The sequence below is a fragment of the Portunus trituberculatus genome, chromosome 19 (assembly GCF_017591435.1).
Source record: "Portunus trituberculatus isolate SZX2019 chromosome 19, ASM1759143v1, whole genome shotgun sequence".
NCBI classification, from domain to species: domain Eukaryota; kingdom Metazoa; phylum Arthropoda; class Malacostraca; order Decapoda; family Portunidae; genus Portunus; species Portunus trituberculatus.
Genome location: NC_059273.1, coordinates 15,573,096 through 15,591,495, shown reverse-complemented (window position 1 = coordinate 15,591,495; position 18,400 = coordinate 15,573,096). Strand labels below are relative to the sequence as shown.

General features: G+C 39.5%; 1 non-coding gene across 1 annotated transcript; it reads left to right on the top strand.

Moving 5' to 3' along the window:
• Window positions 1-4,418: 4,418 nt before the first annotated feature.
• Trnam-cau lies at window positions 4,419-4,491 on the top strand. The gene has a single exon. It is a non-coding gene; the product is annotated as a tRNA-Met (tRNA).
• The last annotated feature ends 13,909 nt before the right edge of the window (window positions 4,492-18,400 follow it).

Sequence of the window (18,400 nt, the reverse complement as noted above, 5' to 3'; positions counted from 1 at the left end):
ATTTTAGTGCAGATAGTATAGTCTATCTACTTTTTATGTATTTGTGATTTTTCCTATATAGAACAATCTTAAATATTGTTTACATGTTGCCTGACCCAATGTTTCTATGCTGTAAACACCATGTAAGGAATAACCATTGTATTTTATAATGGAATAAATATTCTGACTCTGATTCTGACTCTCTCTCTCTCTCTCTCTCTCTCTCTCTCTCTCTCTCTCTCTCTCTCTCTCTCTCTCTCTCTCTCTCTCTCTCAAAATGTGTCCCGGTACTGAAAGAGTTGAAGCATTCCCGTACAAAAATAGGAATGTTTTTACTCTCTAAACCACAGCAGAGTCATTACCGAGTCAAACGCTATATAAATGACGAAGATGAGGGTGTTATCGGTATAATATCTAGGTTTGCTGGTGATTCCAAAATAGTAAATACTGTAGTCTTAGATGAATAAATTAAAGATACAAAATAGTGTAGATAGATTGTCAGGGTAGGGGTAAACGAGGCAAATGAGTTTTAATACGGGTACGTGAAAAGTGTTGCATATACAAAACGAAAAGAAAGTATATTTTGAATGGTACACAACTTAGAAGTATAGACAGTTGTACTGTATTGATTTATGAGTAACAACATCGGATAATTTGCAATGTTAAGAACTGATAAATGTAATAAAAAATTACTTTATCGGCAGATCATTTGAATACTAATCTAAAATGCAATACTCATTCTATATAAATCAGTGGTCCGTTCCGTTTTTTTTTTTATTATTGAATTCAGGCATGGTGTCCCTATTGTAAAAAAAAATGTATAAGCAAATCATAATATTGCTATTAACTCAGAAAACCAAGAGGTAACCCAATACAAGTGTTTAAGATCATCAGAGGCATTGATAGCATGGACCACAGTAAGTGCTTCACGGTAGACTTATTCAACTGCACTCGGGGAAACGGTGGTAAAATTAGGACATTTTTCAACTCCCATCAATATAATTTTTTTGTTCATTATGTCATCAATCCATGGGGTGGGTTTCCTCGAGACGTGGTAAACTCTAATGCAGTAGAAAATTTTAAACGCAGTCCAGATGAATAATTTACCTCAAATCCGTGGTAAACATCTTTATTAAAGATTAATACTCCTTTCCTCCGGGAAATAGAGATACTTCATTTCATCTATTTCGGTCCTTCCGATGAAAATTTTCTTCTGGATTTTTACTCATCTAACCAAGTAAGGAATTTATTTTTGCCCTGTGTACTCTGCGGACTGTGCTGGAGGGAGTGGAGGGTGTGGGGAGATCATTCTGTATTGCTGTTCTTTTCTTCTATATCGCCCTAGTAATTTTAGAACAAGTCACCTCGTGACGACTGCCGTGGCCTGCATCTCTCTCTCTCTCTCTCTCTCTCTCTCTCTCTCTCTCTCTCTCTCTCTCTCTCTCTCATCACTGTGTGTGTGTGTGTGTGTGTGTGTGTGTGTGTGTGTGTGTGTGTGTGTGTGTGTATAATTCACCTCGGTTGCCTGCTGGTCACCCAGCCAGTCTTCCCCATTACGGAGCTAGCTCACAGAGCTCATAGACCGATCTTCGGGTAGGACTGAGACCACAACACACTCCACACACCGGGAAAGCGAAGCCACAACCCCTCGAGTTACATCCCGTACCTATTTTACTGCTAGGTGAACAGGGGCCACACATTAAAAGGCTTGCCCATTTGCCTCGCCGCTTCCCGGGACTCGACCCGGCCCTCTCGATTGTGAGTCGAGCGTGCTAACCACTACACTAAGCGGTGTGTGTGTCTGTGTGTGTGTGTGTGTGTGTATATATATATATATATATATATATATATATATATATATATATATATATATATATATATATATATATATATATATATATATATATATATATATATATATATATATATATATATATATATATATATATATATATATATATATATATATATATATATATATATATATATATATATATATATATATATATATATATATATATATATATATATATATATATATATATATATATATATATATATATATATATATATATATATATATATATATATATATATATATATATATATATATATATATATATATATATATCCTTATGATTACATAATTGCTTACATAGATAACTAATGAATGCTTCGACAAAGACTATGAGATGATAAAACAGTCACTTTTCTTAATACGACTGCTGGTGCTCTCGATAAAAGTTTTAATTAAGAGAGGGAAGTCCATGATTACATTCTTTCTTGCTGGCGAGCTATATGAAAGACACACACACACACACACACACACACACACACACACACACACACACACACACACACACACACACACACGAAACCTTGACAAGACTTCTCATCAACTCGTAAATTTCTTGGAAGAGACTACCTTGTCACAGAGGAAGCAGAAAGAGAGAGAGAGAGAGAGAGAGAGAGAGAGAGAGAGAGAGAGAGAGAGAGAGAGAGGCGGTCACTCGTGATCTTTGTGTGTTAGAGAAAGAAAAAGGAGAAAGTATTTCAAAACCTGGAGGACTGGCGCGTCTGTTACCTTGCAAAGAACAGCCATTTTTTTGTTTCTCCTGAGTCAGCAGTTCCTCCTCCTCCTCCTCTTTCTCCTCCTCCTCCTCTTCCTCCTCCTCCTCCTCCTCCTCCTCCTCCTCCTCCTCCTTTTTCTCCTCTTTTCTTTGGGGAGAGTGTTTTCCTTGGTCTTCTTTTTGTCCTGTTTATCTTCTTCTCTCTTTCAGACACTCCTTCGTGCTCTCACTTTTCCTTATGTCACTTATATCCACAGGAACCTCTCGTCTCAAACAATGGAGATACACAAACAAACACTTATGACGTTTGCTACCCACTAAGAATATGAATATGAAAGGGACGTCCTGTAAAAAATTAAGTGAAGGATCTCAGCTATCGAAGTGGGATGGAAACCTCTTGAAGCTCGTGGTGTTGTAGATGATGAAAAGATGCTGAGTGGTTGCGTAGTGCTGAGCTGAGAGGAGAGAGAAAGAAATGTGTGGAATAGAAGATAGAAATAATACTCATTTCAGGGTTTACGTGGATAATTCTGACAACTATCAAGATTTTTTTGAAGTGGTACATAAAGGGAACGAATAAAGTCTTAGAGTAGAACTTGGGTGAGATAGAAAGTAAGTGGAATCGATGGAAGACATAATATTTGGTTCAGGGAATGCGTGGTAATTCTGACAAAGATTAATATTCAATAGTATCTGAGAAAAGGTGATGGATAAAAAGACTTAAGAGTAGAGCTGGGGTGAAAGAGAAAGTGGGTGGAATCAAAGGTAAATATAGTCCTGGATGTAAAGTTAACGTTGGTAATTGTCTGACAACGAAGAAAAAAGTCAGGAGGACAGAAAAGATGACAGCAAATAAAATACTTACAACAAAGACTGGAAGAACAAACAACAAGAGCAGAAAGAGAATGAATGACTCAAGAGGGAAGTAAAAGGCACTAGTGTAGGAGAAAAAAATCAGCAGAACCAAACAAGACAAAACAAATAGTAGAAATAATGAAGAAAAATATTGAGGAGAATGAAAGGAGACAAACAACAATACGCTGCGTTATGTTGATTTTTTTTATTGAAACATTTATATTCCTTAGCCTTAAAAAGAAAGCCTGTAAAAAGACAACCGGAGGAGAAAAAGGAAAAGTTGTTTATTCTCTCCTTCCTGTTTTCTTCTTTTTCTTCTTTCCTTTTCTTTTTTTTCTGCATGTCTTTTTTCAATCTCTATTAGTTTATTCTCTATACTGAGTTTCTCTCTCTTCTCTTCTTTCCCTTCTTGTTTTGCTTCTTCTCTCTTTACTGTTTTTTTTTCTCTTCTTTTCTCCTCCTTCTTTATCGTTTTGGAGGAGGAGCATCTGGTTTAGTGGAGGAAAAGAAAGAGGAGAGGAGGGAAAAGAAAAAAAGAGGAAGAAGAAGAAGAGGATGATGACAACTGGCCTGGCGTGTGTGAAGGAGAAAGAGAGACGAAAAAATGTCTGAAACTAACCACTACAAACATTATAATTAGGACTCTGTAGCCTTAACTACCTAAACTTTACCTTGTTTACGGTGTTTGTGTGTCTCTCAGTGTGTTTCAGTGTCTGTGTTGCGTAGTGTCCTTTCTACTTGTTTGGCGATTGATCTTCTCAGCTTTCTGGTTCATTGGTTCGTGTAAATGTCTTGATCTTTACCTTAATCATGTTTTTGTAGGTTTATTTTGTTTCCCTTCCATCCACAGCATGAAACTCTCTGTTTGAAATGTCAGGAGGTTGTTTTCCTCTATTTATTCGCAGTTTGATTACTTAAAAGGGAAATTTATTGAAGAAAAGTTGTCAGAAAGCTTACTTAGAACAATCTTCCTGTCCACACATAGATACACACACACACACGATTACATATATTGCCTCGATGGCGCAGTAGGCAGCGCGTGAGTCTCATAATCTCAAGGTCGTGAGTTCGATCCTCACTCGGGGCAGACATTTTTATGAGAAATGGATTCTGAGAGAAGAATATGACATTAGAAGCACAAGATCGCTTAGTAAAATACTGAGGAAGGGAAGATGTCTGAGAGATGTTAAAAAATTTAGTTTCCCGCAAAGATGTGTTGAGACTTAGAACAGTTTGAGTGAGGAAGTGGTGTCAGCAAAGAATGTGCATAGCTTTAAAAAAAAATTGGATAAGTGTAGATATGGAGACGGGGCCACACGAGCGTAAAGCCCAGGCCTGTAATACTACAACTAGGTAAATACAACTAGGTAAATACAAAACACACACACACACTCTCTCTCTCTCTCTCTCTCTCTCTCTCTCTCTCTCTCTCTCTCTCTCTCTTTGCAATAATTCAAAAGCACCACCTTACAATTGGGTTTTCAGGAATTCTATTGAACATACGAGTTGTATATGAAGCTCATTTCTATATTTTGTCCTTTTTTCCTTCTTTATTTTTTTCAGCATTTGAACTGCAACATCTCATAGCAAATGAATATGTTGAAAGAGTCCACGAATACAAATACTTAGACATAATTATGGATGACAAATTAACAGGGTCCGCAAATACACAGCAAGTTTACAAAAAAAGTCAACAGCGTATTGATTTTTTAAGAATATTAAAGAGCATTCATGTAGATAGAACTATATTGTCTTTATTCTATAAGTCTGTAGTTGAATCAATCTTGTATTTCCCAATTGCCATATGGTATGGAAAATTAACATGTAGAGACAAGAATAAATTGGAAAAGATTGTGAAGATAGCAGGTAGACTACAGGCAAACATTTTATCAGTGGATGAACTCTACAACAGACAAGTAATAAAACAGGTAGATAAGATCATGAAAGATGTAAATCACCCGCTTAACTGGCACTATAACTTTCTCAGATCAGGCAGGAGATTACCACTCCCTACGCAACACACAAGTAGGTATAAAAAGTCTTTTATTCCCAAGAGTGTAAAACCATACAACCATTTAAGGACTTGATATGTATGGTGAATAAATATAACAATGAAGTACACAGATGTAGTGAGTGATCATGGTACTGTAATTAGCACACTGTAATTTTTTTTTTTTTTTATGTATAAATTATATATAGTTTTAACAAGTAGATGAGTTCAATTGCCAAAACAAATTTCATATTGTATTTGTATCCAATGTGACAATAAAGCTATCTATCTATCTATCTATCTATCTATCTATCTATCTTTCATATTTTATCCATTCTTTTACCTCTTGATGTAATCATATTTCTTAGATATTGATCAACGTTGACAATAACTTCTTTGACAACATACCTTTAAAGGAAAATAATGCGTATACTGGTCATTCTCCATTCAGTAGAGAAAAGTAGTTTATTTGTTTGCTTTAAGTGCTTGTTTAATTTGATGCACAGGAATTTCCTTTTTCTCTAGGTGACAAACTGCAAGCATTTTACAACACAAAACGTCAAGGCAACGGAGCATACCTGGAATAATGCATACGATGGCTCACATAAAAGAAAAATGAAATTGTGAATTCCTTTTAGTAAGTGAGAAAACTAGAAATATTACAAAGTGGGTTGGGTCTCCAGTACGCAGCAAGGCACCCTGGGGGAGTCACACCTCACCTAAGCGTACCTGGAATAATGTAGAACTGGAAAATACATCACAAGAATAAGTTAGTCCTGGCAAGAGTAGAAGCCAGGAAGCAGCCACCTCGCTCCCCGCACCGATATCCACCGAACTAATCAAAGTTTTCTCCAGCAAAGGCCTTGTGCTCGAGACAGCCATCCCTCGGCACCTCCCCTGAGACGCCAGGCTCTCTGAGGTGCTCGAACTGCGCCACCTTTCCCGACTTTCTTTTCCCTTCCACGCCACGATGCTCTCCCTTCACTCTTCCCATCATTATTATTCCTCGATTCTCTTCTGCTTCTCCCTTTAATGTTTCTTCTTCCTTCGCTTCGTCTTCTTTATCTTTCTTATTTTTATGCTTCACACCCCCTTCTAATTATTTCAGTTTCCTTCTCTTTCGCTCTTCTTTCTATTCTTCTTCTATCACGGCGTGTACTTCCTCATCTCTCTCTCTCTCCTCCATTAGCTTTCCCCGCCTTCTTTCCTCTCATATCCTTTTTTTCTCTCATCTGTTCTCAAAGATTACCGCACCTGTGCTCTCTCTCTCTCTCTCTCTCTCTCTCTCTCTCTCTCTCTCTCTCTCTCTCTCTCTCTCTCTCTCTCTCTCTCTCTCAATTTATCTATCTATCTATCTATTTGTCTATTTGTTTGTCTATCTGTCTATCCCTATTTATCTATCTATCTATTTTCTATCTATCTATCTGTCTACGAGTGTATATCTGTCTGTCTATCTGTCTAGATATCTATCTCTGTATCTATCTATTTGTCTATCTATCTTTTGACTCGTGTCTTTTCAGGTCAAGTCAGCCTGAAGTCATCAATTATTTCTACGTATTGGAAATTGGTGTTGTTTTATTTACTTTTATTGGTGCTTAACTTTTTCTTTTGAGAGGTTTCACATTTTTCTTGGCCTTTAAAACTTAAACATCATTTCTAGTTATTTCTTTTAACAAATTTATAACATTTTTTTTTCTTATCCAATTAAAAATTTTAGAGCTGTCTTCTTTTTCACTAACCATCAATGTTATTTTAGAAAGACGATAAATGTTGTTCAGTTATTTCTCTACGTGTTTGGGTCATGTTATTTATTTCTTCATTAAAGCATCATGTAAAATTACTCTTAACTATGTCACTTCGCGTCTCCCTCTCTACTACCACTATCATTGTTCAGTGAGCTCGGTTTATCAGTACCACGATGCGTTTCGATATTTATTTTTCTTACTATTTGGTGATTTTTACAGCTTCAGAAACTTATGTGGAGGATTAAAATAGTGAAGACTGAGGCTATTAATTTTCTGACATCCGTAGGCCCTTCCTAATGTCAATGAAATGGTCTAATTATACATAAATATCAGGGTAAAAATGTGTTTCAGTATTGAAGGGGTTAATACTGACGTCTCGATATTGAGAACTTACAGCAACGCATCTTTACGCTTCCTTGGCCATGCATCGTGAGAAACCCCGAATGTCAGACGTAACTGATGTGTAAGTAGTCAGCAGCTTTGTCTTCTTTTTATTTCTTTATTCCGGCGTCATATTTTCTTCACTCTCTGCATGAACCGTTTATTTATCAATCTTACATGCGCCAGTAAAGTGTCCCGGGTAAAGAAAGCAAGAGTCCACATGGTTTGTTACTATTATTTCACGGAGAGCAGTAAATTTTTCTGGGGTTGCGTTTCTCGATGTGTGGAGGCGAAAGAAATAATGAAATGAGATACCGCGGAGACTCCTTGGCCCCGACAGAGGACACTTCGGCCAGGAATGTGAGTGTTTTTGGGGGCAGGATATTGTCTAGTGTTTCGTGCTCCGTTCCTCTGTTGCCTCGAATTCATGGCGTGACCACTTTTGAGACACACACACACACACACACACACACACACATTCAGGGTCCCTAAGGCTCAAAGAATTATTGTTTCACTATATTTGCCTTGCGGTTTAGGACGTATTGTATTGGCCACTCGTGGAACCTGGAGGGCGGCGTGAGGAGGGAGCACGGTGGAAACAAAGAATGCTATGAGCTGACCAACGCTGAGGGAAAGGAACTGTGGCGGAACGTGGTATTTTATATAGAGTAAGACGAGTGATGTGAAGTAGAGAGAGAGAGAGAGAGAGAGAGAGAGAGAGAGAGAGAGAGAGAGAGAGAGAGAGAGAGAGAACGTCACTCACTAAGAAGTAGCACATGGTCTTTGTGACACATAGCTCTTCATACCAACCTTCATTTGACCTTATCCAGCTTCCTAAATCTCAAACCTATCACGCTAAAGACAACACCACCACCATCACCACTATCACCACCACCATCACCACCACTACCACCACCACCACCACTGCCACCGCCACGTTTACCCTTTCCATACAGCCGCCAATGGACGCATCATGAGAATTTGTCGTTAAAAGTTAGTGACTCCAGCGTGTGAGAGCGATACACAAACTCCATCTGTGCCGCAGTCAGTGTAATCGGACTAAATTGAGTTGTTTATGAATATATATGGTTTTTTTTCCGGGTCCGGGTATTATATCCCTGGGTTTGGGACTGAATCATACGCGGCGTAATTGAATTAACTCTGAATCATCCATTATTAGCATATTTGATGGTGATTACTGGCGGTCGTGAAATTAGCGCTTTTGTCATCAGCAGGGATCAAAATGCACTCCAGCCCACCCCAGTGCCTCTCCTTCCTCCCAGCCCACTCACCCCGCTCAGTCACCCACCAACTCTCTCCCCTCACCTACAGTACACCCCTGCCACAGCCTTATGGACTTACCTTCCGGCTTCTCGTTTCCTTTCTCCGTTGCAATCTTGACAAAAAAAAGTGGCGTGTTTCAGTGAAGATGGTTATGACTTTTTATTTCCTTAGTTTGATGTGTCTCATATGCCTGTTTTTCTATCGGTTTGGCTAGGTGTCCCTTGTTTTGTGTGTCTGTGTGTCTGTTGGTTTGCTTCTCTCTCTCTCTCTCTCTCTCTCTCTCTCTCTCTCTCTCTCTCTCTCTTTATCTTACAGAAATACTTGGCAATCCATCCAAAGCCTCCGTTACTATCTGCCGTTACTTTTTTCCCTCCCTCTAATATCTCCGTCCCCTCCCTGCTCGCGGTCTGCCCCTAGCGTCATTCTATCACTCACGTCGCTGCCTCCCATCATCACCCATCACTGCCTGTCAGCACCATCATCGCCTATCGCCATCCATAGTACCTATATCGCCACTCTCCGTCACAGCCCATCACCGCCCAGTCGCTCATCACATCACAACGCGCCCTGTCAACCCGTCACCGTCCGTCACCGTGTGTGTCACTCAGTGGAGATAACTATGACGTGTTTCCATTCGTATTTCCGACTTTTCCAGGGATTGTGATGGTCTGATACAGTGCGATGGCGGAAGGACTTATTTGTTGTGGTGGAAAAAATCAAAGTAATTAATTAACTTGTTGAGGTAAGCGGATGATGGGGTCCTCGTTTTAACCCCGTATCTACTCGTACCCAATCCGGTCATTAGAATATCATAGTGAATTGTGGAGGAGGAGAGACGCTTCCATATTAGTCTGAAGGAGGAGTAGGACGGAGCAAGAGACATGTGATTTGTGTTCGCATTGGCAAGCTGAACAGAATGACTTAGTATTATTTTAGGCCACACTTTCTGTTTCTTAAGACTCCACTGATGAACTCCACTAATGTTGCTCAAGAGAAGGAAGAATGTTGTTACTAGCAATTATACGTAAGGTTTAACAGCTTCGGCGCCTTCCTACAACTATATTTTTATTTTGATAGCTCTTCTGGAAGCTTTGTGGGTTTTCTAGACTGTTTTTACGAGTCCATTTATAATCTAATGAGAATTTTCATTGTTTATGTGTAAATTACTCACTGTGACCAATCATCTCTGTAATCTTAGAAAGTTAGTTTGTATAAGAAACCGAGAAATTTTTCAGCTGCGTCCCTTTATTACAGTATCCTCGAAACTTTAATTAAGCCTTAAGTACCATGACGTGTCTCCATTTTTATTCTGCTTACTATTTAGTGATTTCTTGCAGCTTCAGAAACTTATGTGGGGGATTAAAATAGTGAAGACTGTGGTCATTAATCTTCTGACCTCCATAGACCTTTCCTAATATCAATAAAATGGTCTAATCCTACACAGATCTCAAGGTAAAAATGTGTCCCAGTAAAAGTTGTGTTAAATGTGATAGGCTGCGTAGTATTGTAATGTAAAGAAAAGGTGCGGGGATGCTGGTGGGGTTGATGGTGATTATCGTCGTCGTGGTGATAGTGGCAAAGACTATGAATGCTTTCTCTCATCTCCCTTCCTTCCTGCTATGAAATAAAACGCCAAGCTTCAGTTTAAAAGAAGTAAAAGAAAGCTTCGGTAAGACAACCTGAGAAGTAAAGGTTTTGTAATCTTAGAAATCTTCGGAGACTTATTTTCTTCTGATTATAGTTGAACTTTTACCTTCCACTAAATGACGTACAAATACTCACCTTCACCTTTTTAATGAACTCTTTTTTTCCACATCTCGTGTCGTAAAATTTCACAATGATTAGTTTTATGAAATGATTAATTATTAGCCGGTGAGTTAATTAACTATTCTGAAGCGGAAGATCTGGCCGACTGGTATACAGAGTACTCATCTGATTTCACTGTTTCATAAATCACATTCATGTTTCATCAGCGTATTATGTCGCAGCGTTCATCCGATTTACCGAGGCTTGATGTGGTTTTGTGTCGGAAATCTCTTACTATTTCATATTTCTTTTCAAAACACACCAGCTAGAGACGACATAGTGTTACCTGAGTTCCAGGCAGAACAGGATCAGGAGCAGCAGTAGGTATAATGATAGCAGCGGTGGTGTTTTTCCTTTACCTTCTTCATTTTCTTCCCTTTCTCTTTTTTCCCCTTCTTTCTGTCTTATTGCCCTTTTATTGCCTCAACGTCTTCACTCTCTAAACCAGTCCCCCATCACCTCCCTCATCTTCCACCGCCACAAAGTCGGACAAATCCCCTTCTTCCTCCTCATTTTCCTCCTCTCCCATTGCTTTACCTCCCTCACCATAGTTCTCCGTGTCCTTGATATATAATTATGGTGCTGTCAACATTTCTTAGACTATATCAGTTTGTTACGGAAGGAAGAGGGATCTGCCACAGTGTGCATTGTGGAGTTGCTTCGTTGTTTTCGTTGTAATAGGGTTTTGCTATTCAAGCAGTGAATGGTAGACTGTTTTCAGCCTTTTTACCCCAGGAATGTGTTTGTCAAGTCGAAAGATAATGAGGTAAAAGCGAAATCATTACCATATGAATTATTTTGATGGTCTTGCAGATTTTAATTATTTATTATTCATACACCGTCTAAATATTTGTCATGTAAAATAATGCATGCATGGATACACACATACGTGAACATATATGTATATTTGCATACATATGTACATTATTATACACGCAATGACTCATTCTCATCACTGATGCAGAAACCACAGACAACAATCAGACGTGGGTGGAAGGGACAGGGAATGGAAATGTCGAGGGCTGAAGGTGGCAGACGCAGGAGGGAAGGCGGCAGGTTGATGGTGGAAGGGTAAGAGGAGGGAACAAGAGGACGAGGGGAGGTAGGTGGGGGTGGTGCAAGACGGAGGGGAAATACCACAAGGTGGAGGGGAGAGGGACGATGGGCTCAAGACGGCTCAGTGAGATGACCACCACAATGGCGCGGATCTCCTCCACAGTTCAGTAAGTGTCGCGGCTGCGGTGGTGTTGGTGGTGGTGGTGGTGGTGGTGATGGTGGTGGTGGTAGTGGTGGTGGTCCTGCCTTCACACTCCATTAGCATCCACTGCTTGGCTTCACGTAAGCATCCGCCGCCGTCTCATCCACGTTCCATCTGGTTTCCACTGCTGCTCCACTTTCTGCACCAAAGCACAATCGGTCACGCCTCACCACCCCAATATTCACATACCACCTTACTGTACGCCATTATAACTTCCAACACTGACTCCTCCTCCTCCTCCTCCTCCTCCTCCTCCTCCTGGGCCAAAGTACGGTCATCTTGCCTTTCTCGGCCACAGTAGCTTCTCCACGGATCACTATCACTTATACTCGGTGATCTGCTTCATGGCCCAGAAATGTTCTCTTTGATATCCGAGCCGCCGCTGCCGAGGACACACTGCTCCGCCCAGGCAGTTGTCTTCCATGAACTGCGCTTCAGCCGGCTTTCCCCGTGCTGCACAGGAGAATGTATAAGTACAGTATATATATATATATATATATATATATATATATATATATATATATATATATATATATATATATATATATATATATATATATATATATATATATATATATATATATATATATATATATATATATATATATATATATATATATATATATATATATATATATATATATATATATATATATATATATATATATATATATATATATATATATATATATATATATATATATATATATATGTTTGTAATACCAGTCGCTAGTTAAATACTTGTAATAAATGGGCGTCACTCTTGGCCGGAGTTTTCAGGCCAAGGCGAGTTGAGTCGGTCACCTGCGTCAACGCCGCGCGCCTCCCCCGTCTCATCTGTCCCTGCCTGTCATGGCGGTGACAGCGGCCTGGCGCGGCCACCCCACCACGCAGCTTTCCCCTCCAGTCCTTCATTCCAGGGCCATTTACTATGGAGTCCCTTCTCGAAGCTTTCTCTCACGTAATCCACCAAATGGTAAACATGCCAAAGGTAAATAGTGTAAATATCATTATATTAATCCTAATATCCCTGCCAGGCGCCGATAGAGGCAGTTTTCTTTTTCTTAAAATTACGTGGGAGATAAAGACAGACCGTCCGTCACACTCCCGCGGCAGACGCAGCCATATGTAAAGTTATTTTCATTTTTCAACAAAGTATTCAGTCGTGGGAGTGAACGAACAGCCGCAGACAGTCCTAAATGAACTATTTGAATGTATAATGATAACATAGCTGTATATTTCTGCTGGATGTCTGAATCTAATAACGTCACTTTTTTTTCTGTTTACGAATGTAATTTAGTTTCTGGCATAATAATGTATATGAAGAAGTCCAGGGATTGCCTTCGCTGGCTGTTATTGTAAAAAATAAAGGCGGCGCTTTCCGTCTGCCTCGTCATGAAGGACTCACAGGCTTCTATTTTTTTTTTCTTTTCAAGTGTGATCTTCTCTTCCTCCCTCCCGCCGTCCCAACACCAGTGTTTCATTCTGCCGTCCCATTCCTTTCTCTAAAATAACAAAACTTAATAATTCTTGTGCATGGAGCTCATGTCATGGTTTCACTTTAATCTGAAAGGTTTTTTTCTTTATCTAAGAAAGGCTTTTATCATTTCCTATAATGTTAGCAAGCTTTTCCAGGTTTATCCAAGAAGAAATACGGATAAATATTGTGAAACTATAAATAGAGACAGTTATCAAAATAGATATTTTAATGAGATTATACACAAAAAGTTTCTGATTATGAACTCCATTGTCCTCTCCTGAGTCACTACATCTGTGATTTGTTTAGCTCTCTTTGTCTTTCATTTTTTACATATCCTTTCTCTCTTGACTTCTGCTTGTCTCTGCCTCAGTAACAGAATCAACGGTTCTGTTAAGTCTCTCGTGACCCCGCAGTGATCACGGGTTCACCACTGTAATCGCTTTCTCGTGCCTGCTGAACAAAGGCGAGTGGGGCAACACGAGCAAGTGGGCGGCACTACACAGTTACAAGGTGATGTAAGAGCGTTTCGATTGACGATTTACCTAACGGAAGGCAAACAATGGTAGTGTTGATGTTCGCTGCGGGGCCTGGTAAAGACTGACTTTATATGATAGGTGTGAAGTATTAATACTCCTATTTGGCTTAGTATTGCTAGCTTCATAAGATAAAGTTCTTCATAGATATTAAATGAACTGATGAACACCCTGCTTCGTTCAACCATCTCCTGTTCATATAAGAAGTTTAATGTTTTTAGTAATAATGGAAGACCTTAAAGGAAAGCTTCCGGCAGCCTCACTCTGTCGCGAATTTCTCCGCCGCCCTCACCGCACCGCTATCAACAACAGCGGGTGGGGATCATCCGAGGTAACTACGTTGTTAGGGCAGGAAGGCAGGCCACTTGAACGGACCCTTTGTCTCCTGGAGAGCTGTTTGGCCTGACTTTGAAGTGAGTTCACGCAAACTTGCCCTAAGTGACCTAAAACTCCAAGCCTCTCTGCTCAACTGAAGACCGGAAGCTTCTGAAGAAGCAGCGTTTCGCTGACATCGCGCGGCAGCAAAGAGAGAGAACTGATTAGCGTTGGTGTTGTCGTGCGAGAGGGAGAGAGAGGACAGAGAAGAACCAGGCACAGACGGCTGGAAAACATTCGCGTTATATATCCCAACCTTTTCCCAAAACAATCGTTCTGTTATTGTTAGTCACAAGAAAAGAGCTATTCGTACTGTGCACTGAATGAGTAGACAGAAAAGAAGTATGTGTGTAAAATGTGAAGCTACGATAACCCTGAAGCAAACACTAGATATCACGCACTTCATGAAAGAAGGTTATGACAGGATTGCAGTGGACAGAAGTGCAGGAAGGACACAACCTCACCCTCGGGTGCTAAGAGGTACGCAGAATTAAAATTCAGTCTGGTCTGTTCCTAGATCGTTACGTGGGATGAAAAAAATACGTAATTCAGCAATCGGAGTGAGCTTTCATTAATTTCTAACGAGACTTCCTTCTCCCCTGCCGTGATTTATCCTAATGAATCTTGCCATTTTAGCAATAGCAGGAACTGTTCGGGAAATCTGCTTGGCTTTATTCTAAATCTTTATTTGTATACATATTCACACACACACACACACACACACACACACACACACACAATACTCCACAGTTTATGACTTTCTATCACTGTATCTCGCCTTTCTTTAATACTAGAGTAATATAAGCAAGGCCAGAGCGGAATTCTATTACTAAATTACCTACTATGTTGAATTTCGGTGGCAAAAATCACAAAGCCAATTCGAATTTTTCCTTGGAGACCTCGGTGCGGGCTCGGCTGAGGGCTGAGGGCTGAGGGCTGGCCGTGGCTGGCAGGGCATCAAGTTCCTTAAAGCTCCGCGGTGGGACGCAGCCAGGCAGGGAAATTAGTTTCTCTCGAATCAATTACAGACTTGTGAAATGTGACCTTGGTGCTCCGTCAGTATTATAAAGATGATGATGAGGCGGATGATGATGGTTATTATGATGATTATTATGATGAGAGGATAAAAAGGAGAAGGAAGGAGGAAGAGTAAGAATAGGACGACGACAGTGATAGTGACAGAAACACACAAAAAAATCCCAGTGACAGTGATAATAGTAATAATAACAATGACTAATAGTAATAACATTGAAAATACTGTAGTTATTACCATTTTTGTTAATAAATCCTTCATAATGCAGTATTGCTTTTACTAGTACAGATCTGTAGGGAGAGAGAGAGAGGGGAGAAGTAGCTCGTAATTAGTGGATAGGGGAGAGAGAGAGAGAGAGAGAGAGAGAGAGAGAGAGAGAGAGAGAGAGAGAGAGAGAGAGAGAGAGAGAGAGAATATCACCGCCACCACCATCACCACCACCACCACCACCACCACCACCATCACCACCACCACCACTACTCCATCTTGTACTATATAATATTCTTAAAAAACAAACAATGGGGGCGAGGTGCGAGCCAGCCAGAGTTCAGTATTCGTACTCTAGGCGTAATTTAGCTCTGTAATTCATGTCTGATATTTTACCGCGTTTGTCATCTGGCATTACACTCACTTTGCACTTACTCGCCCTCGCTCTCTCATCCTACGCCTCTTCTTGTACCGTACCTCATGCTCCCTCTCGTCCCTTGATTGCATTCATCCTGCTCCTCTAACTTTTCTCATGCTTCAAATAAAAACAATGGAAGCTGATATTTTCATTTATTTGGCTTTTTCTTCATTTAAAATGGGTATTGGGGTACATGTGTTGTCTGGCACCCGAGATCAGACACTGAGACATCAGGAGGGAGCAGGATTAGTGTTCCAACTTGTAGAGGGATTTGCTGGAGGTGAAATGTAAGGGTGAACGATGACGTGAGTTAGTAAAGCAGGGATAGCGACGAGAGACCTATGTTGTATGGGGTATTCAGGTGTAGCAGTGCATGTCCATAGAGTCTACAGCTGCACTGGATGATGAATGGGATACTGATGGTGATGGTGGTGGTGGTGGTTTAGTAGTGATGGTTATGATAGTGATGATAAGGAAGAAGAAAGAAAAGAAACAAAAGATGACTAATAACGGCTAACTTTTTTTTTACCACAGGATGAAGACAAGTAAATTAAACAAAAAGTACGTTAAAATTTCTCCCTAGCAAGACAATAATCAGAGAAAATAAAGAGAAGAACAAATGTTTAGACCGTGACGCATTATTTGCACTGAATGTACCCAGGTGAAGCGTGTCGGAAGGTTAGTCCAGGTGGATGAGGCCCGGCAGGTGAATCCACTCGTGATATCTTTGTCCGTCATCCTTTCACTGGTAATGACAGGATGGTTTTCACTTCACTTGTATGTTGCCATATGGTATCATTATACTTTATTGCCCGTGGAACAGCGGCAATTCCTATTTCTCTCATCGGATAGAGCTCTTTATTCTGAATACTTTCAACTTCATATATATGCAATGGAAATATACTATAACGACGCGAACCATTTTTAACCCCTTTAATACTAGGTCACATTTTTAACTTGAGATTTGTGTACGATTAGACAATTTCATTGACATTAGGAGGGGTCTAAGGAGGTCATAAAATTAATGGCCACAGTCTTCACTATGTTAATTCCCTACACAAGTATAAAATTACCAAATAGTAAAAAGAATGAATATGAAAATGCGTCATGGTACTGAATGTGTTAAAATTTTATTCGTTACGTCCTTACAGCGACACATATCCTCTCCGTTTGGTATTGAATCGTCAATTGTCAAACGGGTCATGACAGGTTAAGCTAGGTTAGGGTTGGTTAGGTTTAGTTAGGTTAGATTTAGTTTTTAGTTACGGTGGAATGCTGGCAAAAAGACCAAAATCAAGACCTAGCAGTTTGTACTACAGCAAGTGCAGCGGCAGTAGTGCAGTTTCCTATTTCTTTTTTGGTGGTAAGAGACAGTATTTGATTACATTTTAGCTGTACTTTAACTCCAGTCTCTATTTTAGCCGAAAAAAAATATAGGAAATAAAACCATAGATCTTTTATTTGAGTACTCAGTTAAAACAAAAAAATGAAAGCGGCTGACTTCCAGTGGTAACTATTGGCAGATTCATTCAAAGCACACCAGAACCTTTTAGATAGGAATATTTTCATCTTCCATCTAAAGACGAGTAATAAAGTTAAAATCTACCTACCAAATTAATCCACTGAAGAGAAAATATATTAAAAATTATTCATTTCCATCTAGACATTCGCTAGATCATTCATTAAAGAGAAGGAAAAGAGTTCTTTATCAATATTGTCACTTTACACAATATGATATTCGTGACTTACTTCATGATAAGTGTTTAGAGTAATTAGGTGTGTATTTATGACTTCCTTTACTTTAGTGTGTTTCCTTTCTGTTCTTATGGTTTTGCTTCTACATTTCTAAGATATTTTGCTTTGATTTCTATTAAATAATATTCTAGGTAACTGAATAAGTATAAATGGTGTGGATAAAGAACTGTATTGTATTTTGAGAGTGAAAGGGTTAATGGTAATGTATCTTATGTTGAGACACTAAATACAGAGAGATATCCTAAAGTTCCCTCACTCCATTGAAGGAAAGGAATACAAACCAGCACAAAGACTACCACAGTTGATAATAACGAGGTAATGTTTCGTCAGGATATTTGATTTACATACACTGCAGCATCGGAATTAATGTAAAGGTTAGTTCTGCGAATCCAGAGACTCTTCTTTTTGTATTTTCTTTTATTCATCTGTCTGACATAGAAACAATATTAAAGCAACAAAAGAGCGAGGAGAACATGAGCTTTTATATCCGCATAGAGAGTGTGTGTGTGTGTGTGTGTGTGTGTGTGTGTGTGTGTGTGTGTGTGTGTGTGTGTGTGTGTGTGTGCATGTAAATTAGTATAGCTCTGCCTGTATGTAACTGCACGTGTGGGCACAGCTCTCTTTAAATGCAGACAAAAGGTCAACTTGTCCCTCATGTTCAGGAAATGTAGACTCAAAGACCTACATATTCCTGGATGTAAATATCATTTTGTCGCCAAGTTTGATACGTG